Below are 13639 nucleotides of genomic sequence, written 5' to 3' on the forward strand. Positions count from 1 at the left end.
ACTGGAGTCACTCTGCCCATCTCTGTCATCCTGCTGCATGGCCATCCTGCCATGCTGTTTCTCGCACTCTCCGTGCTCCCTTTACATGGGCCTCAATCTCCTTTGGTAGAAATGGAAATATTCTAAGGTATTCTTTGTTTTCTTGAAAGTTTTTAGCAGGGCAATTTTATGGCCTCCAAATCTGAGGTTTGCCTTATACCAGGGTTTGGTAAGGTCCTAGGTCTACTCCAGGATCGTCACGAAGAAGGAGCTGCTCATAAGTTCAGGTCTTGCTCTTGTAGGTTAACTTCCAGACCATGGAAGGGTGTCTGTATACTTCCCTGACCAAAATGAGGCTCAACTAAAGAAGGTTCATAAGACCCACTTACAGGGGTCTCTTTGGGAGAATTTGAGGTGTTGAAATATTCCCTTACTCAGGCTCTGCTCTAGTGATAATTATTTGTCACAACGAGATGGATCCTTTTATTTCTCTCCACTCCAATCCATCCTATATCTCACCATAATCATAATAATCCTCCCCAAATGCTTCAATCATACTTACATTGAATCCAGAGTTAGAAAGAACTCAAAAAATAATTCATGTTATTTCCCCATCTCAGAAAGATCTTTCACGGACATTCTCTGCTTATAGAATAAAGTGTTATCTACTGAGGCAGGAGCGTTAGAGAAGGACCAGATTGAGAAGGGAGGAGGGAAAGTATTGTAATTTTGGTATTGAACATCTTGAGTTTTAAATTTCTTATTAGGGGTATCTTTAAACATAGCCAACATTTGAAAGAAAACCATAATAAACCCCATATAACCATCATATAGTTATCAAGATACAATTGGTGGTGTTTCACCTCTATCCACGCTCTGCCTTCCTTCTGTGGATTACTTTGAAGCCACTCCATAGTATCATTGTCATCCCATCTGTAAATATTTCAGTATGGACATAATGAATTTGATATGCTTTGTTCAACCAAGCAAAATGTGAAATAGTCAGTTAGATATGGGGGCCCCGAGCTTAGAGGGAATGAACAGTAAATGTTCCTAGGCCTCATGGGACTCATAATAACAAAGGAGACAAACCCATGTAATAATAGCTAACATTTATTTAGTCTTACTATACGTCAGGCACTCTTTGGAGAGGTTTGCACTCATCAACTCATTTCCTCATGACTATACCCCTATGAGGTAGGTACTTTAATTTGTTCTATTTTAGAGATGACGAAACTCGGGGAGGAACAAGTCCTATGATGGTATGAAAGTGGCAGTGATCAATTCTACCTGGGGACAGGGAGACGGAGAATGGTGGTGTCAAGGTCTCAAAAAATGGACCTTGAGCCCCTCATTAAATAAGATACCACTGAACAGATCCAGAATCCTGCCAAAGGTATATAAGAGTCTCAATAAAGTGCTCTGTCTACAATTGATATAAGAGGAACGTAGCCCAAATTGCTCATATAACTGACTCACAGTGAAGGTAAATAAGTATCGTTTCCATTAAGATGTGATTTATCCTACTAAAATTCAGAAAGGATAATTAATTCAAGAATACTGAAAATCTTGAAGCAACACCACCACAATAAATAAAGTCAGACTTTAATTTTTCTAAGTGGTGTTGATTTTTGTGATAAGTCATTCTGCTAAAACCCAGAAAAAGTAATTAACAATATTGAAAATTTTAAAGCAACACAACAACAGCAAATGTGACAGAAGTCTCTTATTTTTATGTGGCATTCAAGTGGATTAAAATTTGAGGACATAATTTTAAAAATAAGAAGAATGCAATTCTAATAGTTTTCAACTAACTTTAGAAAATTTTACTAAACTTGTGTCTAATAAGATGAAATAACTCCACTGAAAGTCTCCATACTTAAGCAAATATAAAATTATTTTGTAGTTCAGATACTTTGCCCATCTCCTACTATTCGCCACACGGTCACAAATGTCCTTGCACCATGTCAAGAATTCCCACTTCGTATACAAGTAGGAACTACTGAACTAACTGTCGACTTAGATGTCTTCTTCAGGCCAGCAGAACTTGCTAAGGGCCCATTACCAAGCACCCTGTTATGGACATTGTTCAAGGGCTTGTTCCCCCGTTAACTGGGTCATTGCGCTCCCATCAATGGCCCTGAGTTGTGTACCTCAGTTTGGTGAAAGACAAAATGCACAGAATAATTAAGGAAATGATTTTACTCAGGCCATTACACTTAAGAAAATGCTCATTAATGAAGAATGTTTCAAGAAAAGGAAAGGGGCCTGGGGTGTTATAGAAGCAAGCAAAAAAAGAAGGTGTCCATTAGTCTTATGAGAGTCACCAGGAAGGCTAGAGATGGTCTCCTGTGAGTCACTGAGAAAGAGCAGAGAGGAATATGCAAGAGCAGGGTGGTCCTTTGTGGCTAGCCCTTTCTCAGAACCCCAAGGGGGAAGGAGACATCCTAACTCTGGCTTGTGAGGAACACGAGGCTCAGATAAAGTTTGACACTGTCCGTCCTCCCTTTTTGTTCCAGCTGGATATTATTCATCACCAAACAGCTCAGCAGCAACCGTAACCCACCAGAGTAGGACAAAACAAGTTCTCAGAAATGGTTTACAAGAGTTTTTGCTTGGCTCCTGACAAAACAAATGAAGCAGCTGTAAAGAAGTGATGGTAGAGAGCAGTGGTTATAACATTCCAGAGATCAGGCCCCTTCAAAGAAAGATGCTTACAGTGAAAAAGAGAAATGTCAGCATATAAGGTTGTATTAGTGGAGAGACGGGAGCTGAACTCTGAGGGCAAGCAGCCCCAGGGGTTACAAGAGGCCAGTGGAGGAACACTTTATGGTTAGACACCACTGCTTGTTGACTTTCTAGGAGCACTTGAGGTAGGATGTTGATGCTTCTGATCATGTTGTCTCCAGGCCATCCATATTCCTAGCATTCTACCAGGCTTCCTTAATGGTCCAGACAGGGCCTTTTCAGAGAGAAATCAGACCTATGGCTGGCCTGCGGTGGCACTGAGCTTTTTGAGGCAACGTCAAGCCATTGCACTTCAGCTCGCAGTATTTCCTTGGGTCCTAAGGAAAAGGGTGAGTTGCCAAGCAACTTAAGAGTCTCATGGGGATCTGGATAGTTAGGTTCTAGTTCTCAGCGACACTGAGTCAGGCAGCAGGGAGAAAAACTGGAAACATTAGTTTGAAAGATTAGGGTCAGATATTGAAAGGAGCTGGAAGATTGAAGATCTGGTAAAGATTCACAATCTGGAAAGCTAAGAAGAACTAGTTCAATTTACAGATAGAAAACCAAAGGGATTTTTCCATAGTTGGGGACCGAGTCAATTAAAAGAGCCACCACACAATACAGAGTTTGTATACACAATGGTTACCCACAATTTAAAAGGATTTCTATCTAAAATAGCTCAAAGACAATGGACAGGGTCAGAATCTTGTAACCTGGAAGGATCTGTCACAGGCCATATAGTTTTCATTAAGATACATAATTTCTCTTTACAGTCATCCCACTTTTGGTCAAAAATAATCTTAGGGAAAGGTTATTCTTGATCACAAAATCAGGCTAGTTTAGTTAAATCTGGCATAGTTATCTAGATGGGTATGGCAGGAATGATAATTTATCATATAAGCCATTTTAAGTTTGCTTTCTGGACATTTTCACAAGGAATTTCAGATCAAACTTTTAAAAAAGTCTCTTCATGTTAGGATGTCAAGCTGAGAACTTGCGACCAGATTTTAGTTGTAGTAGCTAAACGTTTGGGCAAATTCCTCTCTTCTTGAGGTCACCCAAATATTCTGAGACTCATGCACCTTCCTGGAAATGACCTTTCTTACTCACCTTGAGGTCAGGAATGTATAAGCCGGGTGTCAGGTCTGTTTGCCTATGAGAGCTTTGTAAACACTGGTTCCATAAAGCTAACCTTAATTTCTTCAAAGTATCCGGTTATATCTGATTAAATAAGCAACATTCTCAGATATGACATTCCAGACAAAGCCTTGGTTGCATAATCCCTATTTTTAATTATGTCATGGTAGCAAGGACAGATTCTTATTGAACCTATGTGCAACCATTGCCACGAAAATAAAAATACTCAGCCAGAGTTTCTGAACTCTGGGTTAATCAGGCAAGAAGAGTAAGATGCCATTTGCAAATCTTACAGTTGACAAAACAGCATCTGCTAAATTACCAGTTATAAAGAGTAGAAGAGGAAGGTAAGGGCTTCCTTATTCCTCAGAAAATAGGATATTAGAACAACCACATTCCAGACAAAAGCACAGTCATTCTTCATCAGTTCTTTCAGTCTTAGGTAATTAAATCTTGTTCTTCTCTGTCTGGAGCAGCAGTCTCATGAGCCCATCTGTTTGTCAGAGTTCTAGAAATCCTGACTCAGTCCACTGGTATGATCTCAGCCCACTTGTTTAAGTGATGCTACCAGAACTTTATACCCCAAAGTATTTCGGGATTGGAGAGGAAGTACTCTGGCCTGTAGCTAATTGCAAGAGCTTCAGGGAAGCATTGGCATAAAACAAAGCATTATCTGTAGATGACGTAAGATTTTAAATAGCTGTGGTAAGCTTATTACTGATAATTTTCAGTAGTGAAATATTTGAGGATTGTTCGTTGTAAGGATAGTGCAACTGACCCAAAAAACGTGGTTGTTTATGTGACATGCAGAGCAAAATAAAGTCATTCCAAAAAGTTTGAGACAAAGTAATTACAAACATAATTGCTACTCCAATGTCAAAGAAGAATGGATATTACATCTAATTTATATAAATAGATGATCATTATCTTTGCAGAGAAAAAATCTTCAGATATAACTGTAATAATCCTGACATGATAAATCATGAATATAGTATACCTGATGTATAGTGAGAATATTCAAGAATATGTCAAGAATATCAAAGAAAGCGATTCTGTAAGTCTGGAGTATGTCCTACACATCTATATGTTAATGAAACTCCATAGCTGAGTGATAGGAATCCCATATTGAAAATCAGTGTCCCAAAGATGCCAGATTCAAATTAAAGAAGTAAAATTGTGATCGAGTTAATATTTAAAAAAAAATACTTGAAATTGGGATGTCTGAGTCACTCAGTCATTTAAGCAGCTGCCTTTGGCTGGGGTCATGGTCCCAGAGTCCTGGGACTGAGTTCTGCATCAGGCTCCTTTCTCAGCAGGGAGCCTGCTTCTCCCTCTGCCCCTCCCCCTGCTCATGTGCTCCCTCTCTCTCTCTCTCAAATAAATAAATAACATCTTTAAAAGATACCTGAATTTATGACTGATAGCACTATGCCATTGTTGCCTAATATTAGACAAAGCACTACTAGGACTCTGCTAGACAGAAACATGTTAGGGATAAAAAGGGTACTGATAATTCTCCAGGAACATCTCATGTAACACACAATTTCTGAAATATTTATGACATTGTATCCATACACATCTCACCTAGGGAAAGTTAAGCATCTCTTCTGGTGTGCTAACTCATCAGTGGAATGCTTCAAATATGCCTAATTATTTCTAGACTTTTTTTTTTATTTGGATAGAGGAAAGAATAAATCATGGTGATTTTCCAGGGACCTTTAAAAACACACACGCACACACACACGGCACCTCCAAACTACATGAAAAGAAAAGGCAAAATTATAATGATCTAGCCATTAAATGAATATCCATTCATTTACTCAGTATAGTAAGGTTCAAAGTTTTAAGTTTCTCAAAAATCTTACAAATTCTTTTCAAGCTGACTTACCACAGTAACAGTTATTGCTGAAATAAAGTTTTTCAGAGTAATGATTCAAACAGGTAAAACAGAGATTAACATGTTTCAAAGTCTTAAACATTTACTAGAAGTCATGTTAGCTTATTCAATCAGTAAATCTGTAAAGTTGAGAAAGAACATACACAAGCAGAACAAAAATCTATGCTTATGTTATATTTAACACCAATAAATCAGAGAAAACAGCTGTTTTCATGAAACCAAAATTATTAAGCTAGTATTTCTTGTCAAAACTTAGCCAAATTATGTGAACTCAAATTCTTAAGCTATTTCTGAGTTGGTTTATTTCTCTTTTCTTTCTTTTTTTTTCTTTCTTGCTTTTTTCTGAGTTGATTTCTATAAGAATATTTCTTTTTTCCCCAAGCCGGAAGTGTTAAGATCTAATTTATTTTTTTTCTGGGACTTTAAGGAATGTTCAATTTATATAAGTGCTTATTTACCTCTAAGCCAATCAGACTAGAGCTCCTTTAAGAGATTTTCTAATCTAGTTTATTAATACCATCAAGAGATAGGAAAGTATTACACACTCACACAATAAGAGGCAAAGGCCTTTCTCAGTTACAGGTGTATAAACATACAGCTCAGACAGAGAGAAAGCTTATAGTTTCAATTCTAAAATTTTAGCTAGAGGTCGATCATAAACCCAGAAATACAAAACTCACCAGTCCGGACATTCACTTCCTGATTGGCATTAAATTCTTAGTTGATGTGAGCTCAAAATAGACAAAGAGAAGAGACTGACCAAACCCTAAGTACCTTTCACCCAACAGAGACAAGATGTCTATAAACCATCAGCTTTTGCCAGAGATCATCAAATGGTCAGAACAGGAAACCAAAAGAAGACAACTCCAGAAATCAAACAAGTGTCCCGAAGGAATCCAAATCAACTCTTGATGGCGCTACCTATAGATAAGGGTCTGGGGCGTGGGAGTTGGGCTCACGGAATCAGTTAGGAGCACAAAGGGCTCCAGCTGGCTCATTCCCGGGGTGGAATGGGGATCTGCAGGTGAGGTCCAATTCTACCCAATCATTACACCCAACTGGGAGAGTCCTTATTTACAGGGAGAATATGGGAAGAAAGGGGACCAAGTCAGCACAAATGTCTGAAAGAAATTGGTCCAAATGCCGTGAGATGACCAAAAGCATGGTCACACCGGGATTCAAATCATGGATCCACCACTTATGTGACCTTTGGAAAGCGATTTTACCTTCCCAAGTCTCCATCTTTTCATACATAACATTGGAGATAACAGTACCTACCACATAGTGTGATTGTAAAGATTAGCATTCCACGTACAAGAACACTCCAGAGACCAGCTTTTAATACTTGACTCAAAATTTTCACTGTATACCTCCAACTTCTCCTGTTTTTATCTTCACCCTCTGACATTTACTTCCTATTTTAGGGCAACGCTTCTCCAATTTTATGTGCAACAGAATTACCTGTAAAGTTTGCCAAAAATGAACATCCTGAGGTCACAAACCCCAGAAATGATGATTAGTACATGGCAGGACCCAGAAAACTTCATTTGAGCAGGTCTCCGAGTGGTTCCGATGTTGGCGTCCTTCACATTATAATTGAAAAAAGGGTTATGTTAGCTGTTCCTCACTCTGACTGCGTGCTTTCTCTCCATCCCGGGTTTTCGGATACTGCTTCCTCAGAGCGGAATGGCCTTTCTTCACGGTTCTGCTAGTGACATTTTTATTTATTCTTCAAAACTCCCTTCAAATTTTTTCTATTGTATGAGGTCTTCCTGGACTCCTCAAGGCAAAAGGGCTTTGCTGTCTCTACTCTGGCATTTGTTTATACATCTCATTCCCCACTTGACAGTGAATTCTTGTAGGGGAGGGACTGGGTGTTATTTATCTCTGTGTCTTCAACATGGAGAAAAGGCACTCTTTCAGTGTCTGGTAATTGAAATGACAATCCCAACCCCGTATTTTGGGGGGAATGATTGGAATCTCTCCCACTCTTGACTTTAAACTCATCTATAAGCCTGAACAGAGAATCATACAAAGGTTCAGTCCAGAAGACAGTAAGGTCCATCAAGCTGCAGAATGGGAAAAAAAATTTTTTTTGCAATAAATGTATGAGATAAAAGACTGGGCATCTCTGTGGGGTACCAGTCTCTAAGAAAACCGGTGCTAACACATCACTGCAATTAACCAGAAAAACAGCGCTCGTTAACTCAGGTTCCCACCAGCCTCTCCTTTCATCACTGGAAAAACAGAATTTTGTTCTGCTTCTGCTAAAGTAAATAGTGCCCTTCAGTAGAAATAAAGACCTTCCTAGCCTCAACCTATCTCTGCTATTTTTGTGCATGAAATATGTTCCTCGGGCAGTGACAGATCGCTAACGGCCTCTGAGTCCAGCCACCTGGCAATCACCCGAGGTCAGCAGTGACAGGCAGCTGACATTCTGAACCCAAAAAGGCACGATGAGGTGCTCTTTCCAGGGAACACTGCTTCATCATTACATGTGTGTCGCGGACCTCTGCTGAAGAATGTGAATAAAAATTGCTCTCCAACTCTGGGCAACAAAAGAAGCCATGAAATGAAAGATGATTCAGAGTCAGTTGAAATGATAAATTTGGTAATACGGTCACATAAGGATCTTTACAAGCTCATGAATTTAAAAAAGGAGTTTCAGTGCTAGAAGTCAAGAAAGTCACTCCCTTTGGTTGCGGGGGGCGGGGGGCGGGGGGTGGCCACAACTAGCAGAGCCTGAGGGACTTCTGATGCTCCATTTCCTGGTCCCAGTGCTGAAAACATGGGTGTGTTCACTTTGTTGGAATTCTTGGAGCTGTGCATTATGATCTATGTTGTGTGTGTGCTATATTTCAAGAAAGTGTACCTCCTCCTCCCAAAGAGCATTTTTGTCCCCTTCCTTCACTAAATAAATGCTAAACAAATATGTAGAGAATAATCATCTGAAGGAGTGCCAGAATTATAACACACCTCCAGGAGCCATATATGTCTTAGCCCGGCCTGGGCATCAAGCGTGCATTTTTTTTTTAAGATTTTATTTATTTATTTGACAGAGAGAGATCACAAGTAGGCAGAGAGGCAAGCAGAGTGAGGGGGGAAGCAGGCTCGCTGCTGAGCAGAGAGCCCGATGTGGGGCTCGATTCCGGGACCCTGGGATCATCACCTGAGCTGAAGGCAGAGGCTTTAACCCACTGAGCCACCCAGGCGCCCCAAGTGTGCATTTTTACTCCCCGCAGTTCACTTCATTGTTCCAAAACCTAGCTTTCCTCTTCAGGGCCAAGGCCTCCTGCACACTTTTCCCACGTAAGGTCCCCATCTCGGCTGCACACGGGAGGCTTCTCCAGAGCCACCATCCTGCCTCAGATTCGCTTCCTTGTGCATGTTGCCCGGCTTTGTCAGATCTTGACGCCATCCTGAAGACGGTAAAATGAGCCAAGTGATTTCATCTCTCATGGCACACCTTGAGGACATTACTTGGGCACAAGCCAATTTACTGCTCACAGCTTGAGAGACGTTTTTTTCCCACGAGCTAGCTCACCTCCCCCTCTTTCACAAAGAACTTCCTCCATGGGAAAAGACACATCAGAGAATACAGAGCATTGTAGCTAGTGGGAAATATGCTTGACATGGGAGATGCTGTCCCCACTCCCTCCTTCCCCACCCACTCCACACCGATGTGTCAACTCTAATTTCTTACTAATGCTTGGGTTTCACTTGAAGCTTTCTTTCCTTGCTCAGGCCCATCAACAAATACATCCAGGGATAGAGAGCATCAAGAAAGACTGGCCTGGGTGTAAGCAATTCTTTGTTGCTGATCTGCCTTGAGCTGCTTGGAGAATTTGAGTCCCTGAACTCTTTGACAGAAGTAGGTGCTCTGTAAGTGTGTTTCCCTCCACTTGTGACCAGAACTAAAGGCAAAGATGAGCCTCAATGGGCAGTATGTGTTTGTTGATCGACACTTGACTTCAAGACCAGCTGAGCATTCACACTCTCTTGGTTAATTCCACTGGTCTTTCCACTCGGTCAGTTTCATGACTCTGATCCAGAGCCCAAGGAACTAGCATCTCTACTCAACTAGACACAACTGTAGTACCAAAAGGCTTGTGCCAAAAGGTAGAGGGAGTAGATGCAAAGAATCACGCTTTCGTTGGTTTGTAACAGTGTCGTGGCCAGTGGATTTCAGGAAGTTTTTGTTTTGTGTTCCTCCAAACAATATCTTCAGAGATTTTGCCTTTCATTTTTCAAGCAGCTTTATAAATTTTGCATCTTTTATACTTAAAAAATCTTATAAAGTCTAATTTTTATGCAGTAAGCTTGGTGGGATTGGACAACTCTATAGACTTATCCAAACCAAGGTGTAGAACATCCCCTGGAAAAATAAATCACGTCCTTTTGCAGCCACTTAAACCCCCCACAAATGCACACACTCTTTCTCACTCCACCCTACCTTCCAATGGAACTTAGAGGAAATTGTTATTCTGATTTGTCTCACCATAAATTAGTTTTGCCTTTATAAATTGGAGGCATATGATATGTCTTCTTCAGGGTCTGGGTAATTTCGTTCAACATGATGTTTCTTCAGGGTTGCCCGTGACATTGTTGGCATCAGACGTTTGTTCCACATTATTCCTCTGTAGTATTCCATTGTATAAATACAGTGTAAGCTCATCAGCTGTCCTCTGTGGGTACTACTGGACTGCCTTCCGTCTACAGATATTATTAAGACGGCTATGGACACTGTTGTAAAAGTCTTTGTGTGCTCATTTCCTTTTTCCATTTCTCTTGTGTAAGTAGACTCGTAGGACCATAAGCAGATATGTGATAACTTTATAAACAACTTCCAAAATTTTTCCCAAGGGTTCTTACCATTTTACACATTTATTAGCAATACCTAAGAGTTTCAATTCCTTCACATATGGAATCGCCAATATTTTAATTTTACTTAGGCTCACATTGGTATTTTCACTTTTTATTATTTCAGCTCTCTTGATTTATGTGAAACCATATCCTTTTGTGGTGTCAGTGGACAGGCTCCTGATAATCTGTAATGCTGAGTGTTTTTTCTCGAGCTTATTGGCAATTTTTTCTTTTATTACGTGTCTGTTCACATCTTTGGACTATTTTTATAAATTGGGCTTTTTTTTAATTTTGGGTTTTTAAGAATTTTATATATGTTCTGGGTATAATCCATTATCGAATGTATGTATTACATAGGTGTTTTTCCAGTCTGTGGTTTGATAATTCATTTTTTTAATCATGACCTTTGGTGAATAAATTATTAATTTTCATGCAGTTTGATTTAGCAATTTCTTCTTCTTTTTTTTTTTACACTTCTGTGATTATTTATTTATAATGAATTCCTAGAATAAGAGATTCTAGGGCAGAATACATGGATTTTTTGTTTGTTTTGTTTTTTTTTAATTTTTTAAATTTTTTAAATTTAATTTCTTTTCAGTGTTACAGAATTCATTGTTTATACACCACACCCAGTGCTCCATGCAATACGTGCCCTCCATAATACCCACCACCAGGCTCCCCCAGCAATTTCTTCTTTTATGATTAGTGCTTGTTATACCTTGTTTAAGAAACCCTTTGCCTTTCCAATGGTGATGATACCCTCATGCGTTTTCGCAAAGAAGTTTTATATTTTGTTTTGACATTCAAGTCTATGATCCATATCAAATTAATTTTTGTGTATGATATGAAATGGAAAGTCAATTAATTTTGTATGGTATGAAATAGAAAGTCAAGATTAATTTTTCCCCAAAACACTCAGGTTTCCCAGCAGTTCAAAAGTTGTGTTCAAAGTCTTTAATTTTCTTATTAGAATGACTTGGTCCTTTGGTTGAAAATCAGTTGGCTTATAGAGTAAATCAGTCTTCTGTTCTGTTCTATTGATCTATATCTGGACCCCCTTCAGTTCCACAGACTATGATCTCATTTCCTATAGCTTCAGAGTAAGTCTTAAAATTGGCTAATGTAGGGGCACCTGTGTTGTTCAGTTGGTCAAATGTCGGCCCTTGGCTCAGGTCATGAATCCCAGGGTCCCGGAATTGAGTCCTACATGGGGCTCTCCACTCACTGGGGAGTCTGCTTTTCCCTCTGTCCCTCCCCCCACTTTCACACTCTCTTGCTCTCCTTCAAAAATAAATGAATACAATTTTTTTTAAAAATTGGTTAATGTAAGTCTTCCAACTTTATCAAAATTGTTTTGGTTATTCCAAATCCCCTGGATTTCTATATTTATTTTAGATTTGGCTTGTCATTTTCTTTAAAAGAGTCAGCTGGATTTTTTATTAAAATTAGATTGAATTTATCATCAATTTAGGGAGAATGGACAACTTCATATGTTGAGTCTACCAGCTTATAAAATAATATTTCTTCTCATTTATATAGGTTTCATTTGTCTTGACAATATTTTTTAGTTTTCCAAGTATAGAGATCTGGCACACCTTTCACTATATGTATTCCTACTTATTTAACTTTTTGGATGTTATCATGAGTAATGTCTTAAAGATTACATTTGCCAATTTTCTATCACTAAGTTATAGGACATGCTCTAGGTATCGTGACTTTGTATCTTGAAGCTTTGCTAAATTTACTTCTTAGTTTTAATATTTGTGCAGATTCCATAGCATTTTCTATGCACAAAATTGTTTTCGTTGATAACAGTTTGATTCCTCCTCTAGAATCTTTACACTTTTTATTGCATTTACTTTTCTTACAGAATTGCCACAACTTCTAGAATATTACAGAATAGAAGTAAGAGCCGACATTCTTGCCTTAATCTCCATTCTAGAGGAAGAGCATTTGGTGCCATCAGTTTGAAGAATAGCTTGTAATTAGATGGAAAAAGGTTTCTTCTATTTCCATTTGCTGATAGTTTTTGTCATGAATGGGTGTTGAGTTTCGTCTAGTGCACTTTCTGCATTTATTGAAATAATTGTTTTCTTCTTTGTTCTCCTAATAAATTCACTCATTCAAATCACACTGATTTATTTTCACACATTAAACTAATCATGCATTTCTGGATAAATCATACTTGGTCATGATTTTTATTTATTAATCATGACTTTTTGTGTGTTGTTGGATTTTAACTGCTAATATCTCATTAAGGATTATATACATATATCTGTATATAATTTTAAAGACTCTTTCTGAAAATACCAATACGTCTTGAGCTCTGGTTATATTAACTATTTTTCTTTGATAATTTTTTTGCGGGTTTGCTTTCATGCTTTTTCATATGTTCCTTAATTTTAGATTTTCAGTGTTTCTTTATTTTAGATTTAACGCCAGACACATGCATTAATAAGAACACTGGAGACCCAGACCAATTCTTTTACACCGAGAAGAGGGCATGTCTCTTCTTCTGTCAAACTTTTAGTATAGAGCTTTAATCAGTAAAGTTTATAGTGGAGGTGGGCAGAGACCCTGTTGTTACTTTAGTTCTTCTGTCCTGATCCCAGCCTTCGCCTCTTAGTGAAATCCTAGCGTATCTCAGGGGTACACCTTACAGTTCTTCTACTCTGCCTCCAGCAGAAGCCTAGAGACCCTTGTGGAGATTTCCATCAGCTTTCTACTCCATTCTGCAGCCTTTGACAGCTTCTGCCTTGCACTTACCAAAGGCACCATGTATCTCATATCTCCCAGGATTTTCTTGCCCCCAGCCTTCTGTGCATCACCTTGTGTGCAGATGATAGCCCAATGATCTTTTACTCCTTTTTACATTCTAACAGGAAGCAAATGTTTAAAGGTGGTGGTAAAAAAATCACTAGGTAAGTGAAATTCTATACCATCCATTAAAACACACACACACACACACACACACACACACACACACACACACACACTGTCCATTCCCTAATTTCTCTTAACTCTTGCCGCACTCAG

Source organism: Enhydra lutris, unplaced genomic scaffold (genome assembly GCF_002288905.1).
Source record: "Enhydra lutris kenyoni isolate GAN:26980312 unplaced genomic scaffold, ASM228890v2 scaffoldscaffold48, whole genome shotgun sequence".
NCBI classification, from domain to species: Eukaryota; Metazoa; Chordata; class Mammalia; order Carnivora; family Mustelidae; genus Enhydra; species Enhydra lutris.